The sequence below is a fragment of the Miscanthus floridulus genome, chromosome 10 (genome assembly GCF_019320115.1).
Source record: "Miscanthus floridulus cultivar M001 chromosome 10, ASM1932011v1, whole genome shotgun sequence".
In the NCBI taxonomy this organism is placed as follows: Eukaryota; Viridiplantae; Streptophyta; class Magnoliopsida; order Poales; family Poaceae; genus Miscanthus; species Miscanthus floridulus.
In genome coordinates, this window is record NC_089589.1 from 132,806,451 (window position 1) to 132,815,800 (window position 9,350).

At 45.9% G+C, this 9,350-nt stretch overlaps 1 pseudogene; it reads left to right on the forward strand.

The window, feature by feature from the left end:
* Positions 1–6,428: 6,428 nt before the first annotated feature.
* Positions 6,429–8,934, forward strand: LOC136485747 (scarecrow-like protein 34; annotated as a pseudogene).
* The last annotated feature ends 416 nt before the right edge of the window (positions 8,935–9,350 follow it).

Below are 9,350 nucleotides of genomic sequence, written 5' to 3' on the forward strand. Positions count from 1 at the left end.
AGGCTCAATGTCAAGGGTGTGCCCATCCAAATCCAAGATCTCATTTTCACCAATCAAAGAAATGAGCAAAGAAAGAGAGGATGCTATGGATACGGTGAATTTGGGCACTTTGTGGAAGTTTGTCCAAACAAACTCACACCCAAGACGAAGAAGAAGGCATGCAAGAACCAAGCCCTCATGTCAATAAGGTCATGGGATGACTCTTCAAGTGAAGAAGAACACTATCACAAGAGGCGAGGGCGCAAGCACTCATCATCAAGCTCTTCCCGCATGTGCCTTATGGCATGAGATAATGAAAGCTCATCCTCTAGTGAGAGTGATAGTGATGATGAAATGCCTTCTTATGAGGAAATGTTGCAACAAAATCTTAATTATGCTAAGGTTTGCACTAGTCAATAAAAGAAGCTCGATAAATTAAAAGAAAAGCTAAATAGTTCACAAGAAGCATACAAAACTTTGCTTGAACAATATGAGAACTTTGCTAATCTCAATATTGAACTATCTACTAAAATTGAGTAACTTAAAGCTAGTGTAACAACAAATGCATGCACAATCAATAATGAGCAACTTATAAAGAAAAATGAAAAATTAAGAGAAAAGTTAGCTAGCTCACAAGATGCTTATAAAAAGTTTACTTGCTAAAATGAAAATCATGTGCAAACATTATGATGAGCTAACTAATAAAGTTGTTAATCTTGAAGCCATTAGTACAACCCCTACCAAGGCATCTAAAAGAAAAAAATTCTATCATTAACATGTCTAAAAGGGATGCCTCTACTTCTTGTAATGATTTATGCTTAGACTCATCTTTGTGCAACCAAGTTTGTGTTGAGAAAGTTATTGTAGATACTTGCACGCAAGAGGTTGCAAAGGAGAATGAGCAACTCAAGCAAGAAGTAGCTCGCCTCACCAAGGACTTGACTCAAGTGAAAGCCAAAGCGAAGCAAGCCCAACTTCATCAAGATAACACCGTCAAGGGAGTGAAGAGGCTTGATGAAGGACAAACCGTGGTTTGCTACGTATGCCACAAGGAAGGCCACAAGTCCTATGAGTGCAAGGTGAAGAATGGGGGAGGAGCTAAGAAGAAAGAGAAGAAGCAAACAAGCAAGCTCTCCAACACCTACACCAACAAGGTGGACAAAAAGGCCTCGACACCATACTTGTTAAAGAAGAAGAAAAATGACAAGGTAGTAGCCATCAAGGTGAACAAGCAAGCCATCAATGGGGTCAAACGCTTTTGGGTGCCAAAGGAAATCATCTCCAACATGAAGAGCACCAAGATGGTTTGGATCCCGAAAGGGAAGTGAGAAATCCGTTGGACGACGGGGAATTTGGAGACTTGGCAAAGTATGGATGCATTTCATGGGGTGCATCATTATGGTCAAAGTTATTACCAAGTGTGTTAGTGAATACTATGGACCCAAATTCCCCTTCCCATGTTAGGTAACTAGATTTAATTTACTCCAATTGGTATTAGATTTAAATTTTCCTACAATTGGTATCTTTTAGCATCTAGTTACTCTTCATGCCTAGGTTTGCATTTAAATTCTTATATCTTTTGTCATGCATACACTAGGTATATCATATGGTAGGTTTGCTCGGTTTCATTCTTAACCCTTGGAGCAAACCTACATGGTTTAAAATTAGGTGCATGGCACATAGCTTGTCCTTCAAATGTTCATCTAATATGTGCCAAAGTCCAAATTGTAGATAATATCTCCCGAATATCGTCTTCGAAAATGACCCACATTCATGTGATGTCATCTTTCTGATAGTATTTTTTATTCTAAAATCAATGTGCATGTTTTCTACAAGTATTCCATACTTGTGTGCACAAATTTAGGGGGAGTTTACTCTACAAGTTGGATGCCTTGAGACTAACACCTTTTCAAGCTTATCATGTGTGTAGTAGTCTCATTGCAAGGAAAATGAAGTCCCCGTAGTTAAGCATCATACTTCAAATATCCACCACCTATTGCAAGTGGTAGAAATCAAATTGGTTTCCACATATGGTATTTCTAAACCGATATCATCATGTTGATTTCATTTTGATTTTTATATGCTTTCTCCATGTATTATATAGATTAAATTCTCTTGAGCAAAAATTTGCCAATTATGCATATGCTTTGTCTTCTACCATATGCATGCATATATTTAGGGGGAGCTTAGTCTATATAATGTGAGAGTCAAATTTTGTGATCTATTTCACTCTACCCATAAAAGATCACAAGGTTTGACCCTCCCTTGTGCTACTAATGTCTTTCTTTTTGGTGTTTGATTCCAAAGGGGAATAATTTAGAGGACCAAAAGCAAGCATTAATTTGTAGTAATGGTCCGAGAAAGGGAAGATAGTAGATTATGGATTAGCCTATGTAATGGGGGGAATTTGTAGGAAGCAAGGCTTAAATCCATAATACCACATGGGGACATTTGCAAGGGCAAGATAAGTTTTTATATAGTCTTACAAGTAGCATCTTTTAGCATCATATCATCTTGCCCCTTGCAAATGTCCCCATGTGGTATTATGGATTTAAGCCTTGCTTCCTACAAATTCTCCCTATTACATAGGCTAATCCATAATCCACTATCTTTCCTTTCTTAGACCATTACTACAAATTAATGTTTGCTTTTGGTCCTCTAAATTCTCCCCCTTTGGAATCAAACACCAAAAAGAAAGACATTAGTAGCACAAGGGAGAGTCAAACCTTGTGATCTTTTATGGGTAGAGTGAAATAGATCACAAAATTTGACTCTAACATTATATAGACTAAGCTCCCCCCAAATATATGCATGCATAGGTAGTTTTTAAATTTTAAAATTTTATTATTTGCTTGCTTTAGTCGTGTTGTCATCAATCACCAAAAAGGGGGAGATTGTAAGGAAAATGGACCCTAGGCCCATTTCCTTTGGATTTTGGTGCTTGATGATCAACATAACCAAATTGGACTAATGAATTTGCAAGTGAATGTTTTGTAGTTCAATAGGATGCAAAACGTGACTTGGACAAAGGCGACGTGATGATCCGATGATCAACACCTCAAGCAAGACCTTAGGAGCACAAGAGAAGACCCAAGATATCAAGCAAAGTCCAAGCATGAAGATAGGAATCAAGCCGCACGCAAGATTGCGAAGAAATGAGCTCACAGCAGCCACTGGACGCTGGACCGGACGCTGACGAAAAGCGACCGGACGCTCCGATCAGAGGCTCGGCAACAGCAGCAGCGACCGGATGCTGGACTGGACGCTGGCGGCAAACTGACCGGACGCAGGACAACAGCGTCCGATCGAGTACAGAGAGGTTCCAGAGCGGCGAACTTGCGACCGGACGCTGGCAGCGTTCGAGCAGTTGTTCGTGGCTTCAACGGTCGGGACGACCGGACGCGTCCGACCAGGACGTGATCAGCGTCCGGTCAGTAGCAGAAAAGCGGGATTTCGTCCCCAATGACTACTTTCTCAGTGGGGCTTATAAATACAACCCCCAACCGGCCAAATGAAGAGAGTGGAGCTGAGGAAACATATCAAGGGTGTTCATACACCATTTTAGTGATCTCTACTTGCATAGTGCTTAGTGATTTATTAGGTGATTAGCGTAGGTGCTTTGCGAAGTGCTTAGGTTGATTAGACCACCGCTTATGCGCTTGCTCTAGGTTTAGGCCTAGTGTTTAGTGAGGTTTGCATACCTCTTACCACTCAGTGCTTGCGCGCACCATTGTTGTACATCGGAGGGGCTTGTAGTCTTGCGAGATCACACCAACCGCGGTTGTGGTGTGGCCGCCACCGTGTACCGGAGGGAACAAGGCCCGCGGCGTTTTCGGCCGAAAGCTTGATAATGAAGACGGCAGGGAGCATCTGGGAGAGCCTTGCCGGAAGGCACGTCGGAGACCCACTTGCGCGTGGGGAAGGTCCGAGGCTATCCACGGAGTTATCCGACTAGGAGCTTAGCCCTTGCGAGGGATTCATTGCAAGGGGCTCCAACGAGGACTAGGGAGAAGCTTGCGCGCTTCTCGATACCTTGTTAAAAATACCGGAGTCGTCGACGGGAGTTTGCATATCTCTACCTTGCTTTTTAGTTTCCACATTTATATCAATTGTATTATTCCTTTTGCGGTAGAGATAGCAACACACTAGCAAAACTATAGTTGCACATTTAGATAGTTTATCTTTTGCATAGGTTTTACTAAGGGTAGAAAGAGAGGCCATAGTTTAGAGTTAGGATTTTAAGTTGCCTAATTCAACCCCTCCCTCTTAGGCGTCACGGTCCCCTTCAATGTCCAAAAATTATGAAACTAATTTTGTTAAGTTTCTAAAATCATGATCTACCTGCTAGTGCATTTGGTTCACAGGGTTCTAAAATGTTTCACGGTTGATTTAAATATTTGACATGCTCTAAAATTATTAAAGTATGAACTTATAGGAATTTTTGTGGCAAAATAATGAGAGTGTTAGCTTTGAAAATTTTACAGTAGCTTCACAATGTTATTATATGCTTTCTGTAATTTTTGCAGCTCCAGAATAATTAGTTTGCTAGAATACCTATTAAGCCCTGGTTTGAAAATATATTAAATCAATAAAATGAATTAAGGATATATCTGGGGATTTTGTAGCTAAAATACTTATTGGGAAGTAATGCCTCGTCCGACAACATAGATACGCAGCCTAGTATGTTAGTCGCTACAGCCAGCTCGTTAGTTTAGCAGCGTAATCATATTTTAGAGTTGCAATTGTCATGATCATTTATGTTTCTGTGTTGCATCCATGTATATCATAATAGGAACAACGATGGATCGCGAAGACATCTGGAGTAGCAGAAGCAGATGGTGACGTGATGATCATGCCACCATGATGAACAGCTAACTTGGTTATATTTTACCTAGGCAAGCCCCGGTGCATAACCCCTATTATTCTGCACTTTATTTTATGCTTGTGCACTAAGTTTTAAGGAGTTGAATGAAACCCACTTGCATATATATATATATATATATATATATATATATATATATATATATATATATATATATATATATATATCCTTATCCTATGAATCTTACTAGTATGACAGGATCGTGTAGATTGCTATGCTACAGGACTCCGATAAAAAGTCGAGTGATTGTCTGTCACTCGCGAGAGATAGGAAATATATTATTGTTACTGTTATCATGTTACCATCACATGAAATATATATGGATAATGATTGGAGACCGGGCGGGATCATACTTTGGATTCGGATTTGGACTTGGTCAGGTAACCGAGCGAGGTTCTGATTGCATTTGTCTCGCTTGTGTCGGTTGAGGACCGTTCGTTGCTGTGGATGGTAGTCAGGATCACAGACTTATTATCCTAAGCACATACTTACTTATGGGAGCGGGAAGACTTGTTAGTCTCTTGTCATAGGTTCCGGCTCTTTTTGGACCGACTTTTAGGGGTGGGTATTAGGTGGAGGTCTAAGCACCATACTTAGACCAGGTCTCAGGTGATGGGGGCTTGGAGTCCAAGTTTGGACGGGACCTGAACCCCTTGACAGGAGTGGAGCAGGTTGATCTTGTTTGTGCCTGGGGTATAAGCAATGCGTGTGTTTTTGGGTACCCAGCTGGGATGCATTGGTTCGCGAACCGCCGTGTGATATGGTACGACTTGGCTATGGTCTAGCACCGTATTAAGAACTGGAACATGAAAAAGGGTAAAATGGTTCTAATTACTTACCAACTGCCACAGTTTTAGATCTAGGGTGTAAAGTTTGGAGTGTCACATCGGATGTTACATGAGGTATTTGGATACTAATAAAAAAATAAATTACAGAATCCATCAGTAAACCGCGAGACGAATTTATTAAGCCTAATTAATCCATCATTAGCACATGTATTACTGTAGCCCTTTATTGTCAAATCATGGACTAATTAGGCTTAAAAGATTCGTCTCACAGAATAGTCGTAATCTGTACAATTAATTATTTTTTTTGTCTATATTTAATACTTTATGCATGTGTCAAACATTTAATATAATAAGATGTAAAGTTTTGATGGAATAACTAAACAAGGGCTTAGTGCTCAGAAAGAATATTCAATTTAAAGTTCTGTGCTGACTCGTGACTCATAGCTGACAAGGCAAAGGCGCAGTGCAGATAACCTCTGTTTTTACATGTCACTGGATTCAATTTTGCGCTGGAAGGAACGAAGCTGCATTTTCTTCGTCCTTGATCCGCTGTAATGGAAGACATTGTGACGACAGCTGAAAGGGCAACCAAACATCCCCTGAGATCGCAGCCCGCCCCTGCGCCTTCGTGGAGCCTTCTTCGTCGTCGTCTTCAACTGTGCTCATCCCATCACGTCCCATCTTCACTTTACAGTACTGTACATGCCACTAGCTCCATCAAAGCTCTGATTTTTATGCACCCAGACATGAGCTAGACAAGCACTGACCCACCCATTTTTTCGCTCTGGATCCCTGCCATGCCATTCCCGTGAGACCGTGACTCTGTCTCTGTACTGTGACCATCGGCCATCGGGCCATGGCCGCAACGCCGGAGGATGTCGCGGACCCCGAGCCCTTCTCCCCCTCGATCTTCCTCGACCTGCCTCCGACGCCCCAGCCACACCACGACGGCGACGGCGAGGGCGACCTGGCCGCGTCAGACGACCTGCAGGTGCTCCCCTTCATCAGGCGCATGCTCATGGAGGACACGGACGACAGCATCTTGTACCAGGAGTACCCCGACCACCCTGCGCTCCTCCGGGCGCAGCAGCCCTTCGCACAGATCCTCTCAGCGGGCACCACCTCCACTGCGACGACGCACGCCGCCGCCACAGACTCTGCTTCCGGCTCGTCGGCCACCACCAACTCCAACGGAGCCCCCGCATTCGCCGACGCCACCTGGCCTTATGATCCAGTCCAGCTCTCCCAGCTGCTCCTGTGCAGGTCGACACCCTCCGGCACGGGAGTTGGACTCGACAGCTTCACAGACGGCGATGTCAACGCCTTTCATTCCTCGCCGGGACTGGGACAAGGCATCGGCAGTGTCTGCAGCCAGGCCCGCGCGTTCTTCAATGCCGGCGACACGGCCATCCAGAGATCGAGCTTCGGAGACGGGGTGCGGGTTACCATGGACATGCTCAACCAGGCGTTCCTCAAGGGAATGGAGGAGGCCAACAAGTTCTTGCCCGCCACCACAACCACCATTTTTGGACTCGACGGCACCTCCAGAGAGCACCTGCCCATCAGGGACGGCAGCATGGTGCCTCGTGTCTTTGCCTTACCCAACACCAACAGTGTGGCGGATGGCAGAGTCAGCGGCAGAGGCTGCAAGAACCGGCACAACTGGGACGACGACGCCGAGACCGGCAGGAGGAGCAACAAGCTGCTGGCACAAGAGCCGGAGGAGAACGGCGAGCAGGTCGACGACGTGTTCGTCAAAGGATACGAGCTGGCCATGGAGAAGATGCACGCCTGAGCATCAGCAGCAACAATGGCAGCACGTCCGACGGGAAAGCGAAGAGGAAGTCAGCCGCGCAGACCAACGAGGCGGTGGACCTGCGCACCCTGCTCACCCACTGCGCGGAGGCCGTGTCCACGGGCGACCGCCGCAGCGCGACCGAGCTGCTCCGGCAGATCAAGCAGCGGTCCTCGCCGAGGGGAGACGCCTCGCAGAGGCTGGCTCACTGTTTCGCTGAGGCGCTGGAGGCGCGGCTCGCCGGCACGGGGGCGCAGGTGCACAGGTCGCTCGTGGCGAGGCGCACCTCCGGTGGTGTGGACTTCCTCAGGGCCTACAAGCTCTACCTGGAGGTTTGCTCCTTCAAGATGATCGCGTTCAAGTTCGCCCACATCGCCATCTGCAAGGCCATTACAGGGAGGAAGAAGGTGCACATCGTGGACTACGGCGATCATCACGGCTTCCACTGGCCACCTTTGCTGGAGGCGTGGAAGGATCGGGACGGCGGGCCGCCGGAGGTGAGGATCACGAGCATCGACTCGCCGCAGCCCGGGTTTCGTCCGGCTGCTCGGATCGAGGAGACCGGGCGCCGGCTCAGTGATTTCGCTCGCCTGCGTGGCGTTCCGTTCAGGTTCCGCAGCGTCGTTGCGTCAAAGTGGGAGACGGTTTGCGCCGACGACCTGGACATTGAACCCGACGAGGTGCTCATCGTCAATGGCCTGTTCCATTTTGGGAAGCTGATGGACGAGGGCGTCGACATTGACAACACAAGCCCTCGTGATATGGTCCTCCGCAACATCCAGAAGATGCGGCCTGATGTGTTCATCCTCTGCGTCGAGAACAGCTCCTACAATGCGCCGTTCTTCGTGACACGGTTCCGGGAGGTGCTGTTCTACTACTCGGCGATGTTTGACATCATGGAGACGACGACTCCACGGGACAGCGAAGAGCGCTTGTTGGTTGAGCAGGACATCCTAGGGGGTTGCGTCTTGAATGCCATTGCCTGCGAGGGCTCGGAAAGGGTGGAGCGCCCGGAGACATATAAGCAATGGCAGGTGCGAGGCCACCGGGCGGGACTGAAGCAGCTGCCCCTGAATCCTAATACGGTCAGGTATTTGAGTAAGAAGGTGAAGGATGGCTACCACAAGGACTTTGTGGTTGATGTGGACCAGCAGTGGCTTCTGCAAGGGTGGAAGGGACGTATACTCTATGCCATGTCGACATGGGTTGCAGATGATAGCTGTCCCAAAGTAATGTCGTCTTGACTTCACTGAAACATGGTTTGACAAATTAGTAGCGTATATATAGGAGAATAAGTATAGGGACATGGAGTAGTAACTAATAATGTCTTGTAAAATTACTTGTATGCATAAACATGTTCTCATGTTTCTTCTTTGGATCTTAGATATATCTAAGTTTCTATCTAGGCAGGCTGATCCAGAGCTTATATTTTGTAAAATATAAATAATAACCAGAAGGTCCTTATTCCTTCTTTATTTTTCGCAGCTGATTAGCAACTCGATCTATGGACTGCTTGTTTGAATTTTAGTGGGATGAGGTATTCATATTGTGAAGTTCCACTGGTTGGGAGTCGGAGGTATGATCATGATGCATCCCAAACATACACCAAGATTTGCTTGAGTCCTCTCTTAACTCCGAATTATGTGCATAATTTCTTCTTCATAAAAAAACACATATATGTTTTTTGGGTTTGTGTTGACCTAAATCGGGTCACACATTAGCAAGGGCTAGCACGCTTGAGGCCGCACACGACCTTGAACTCAGCGAGACGGACCAGCAAGTCGGTCAGGCTAATTATCCATCGTCCGTTCTCCGCCCAATAGACTTCTGAACACCTCTAGGAAGACCTGTTGGGGAGGGGCATAGCGCTGGGTTGCTCTAGGGTCAGCAAGACCAAATCTCATCG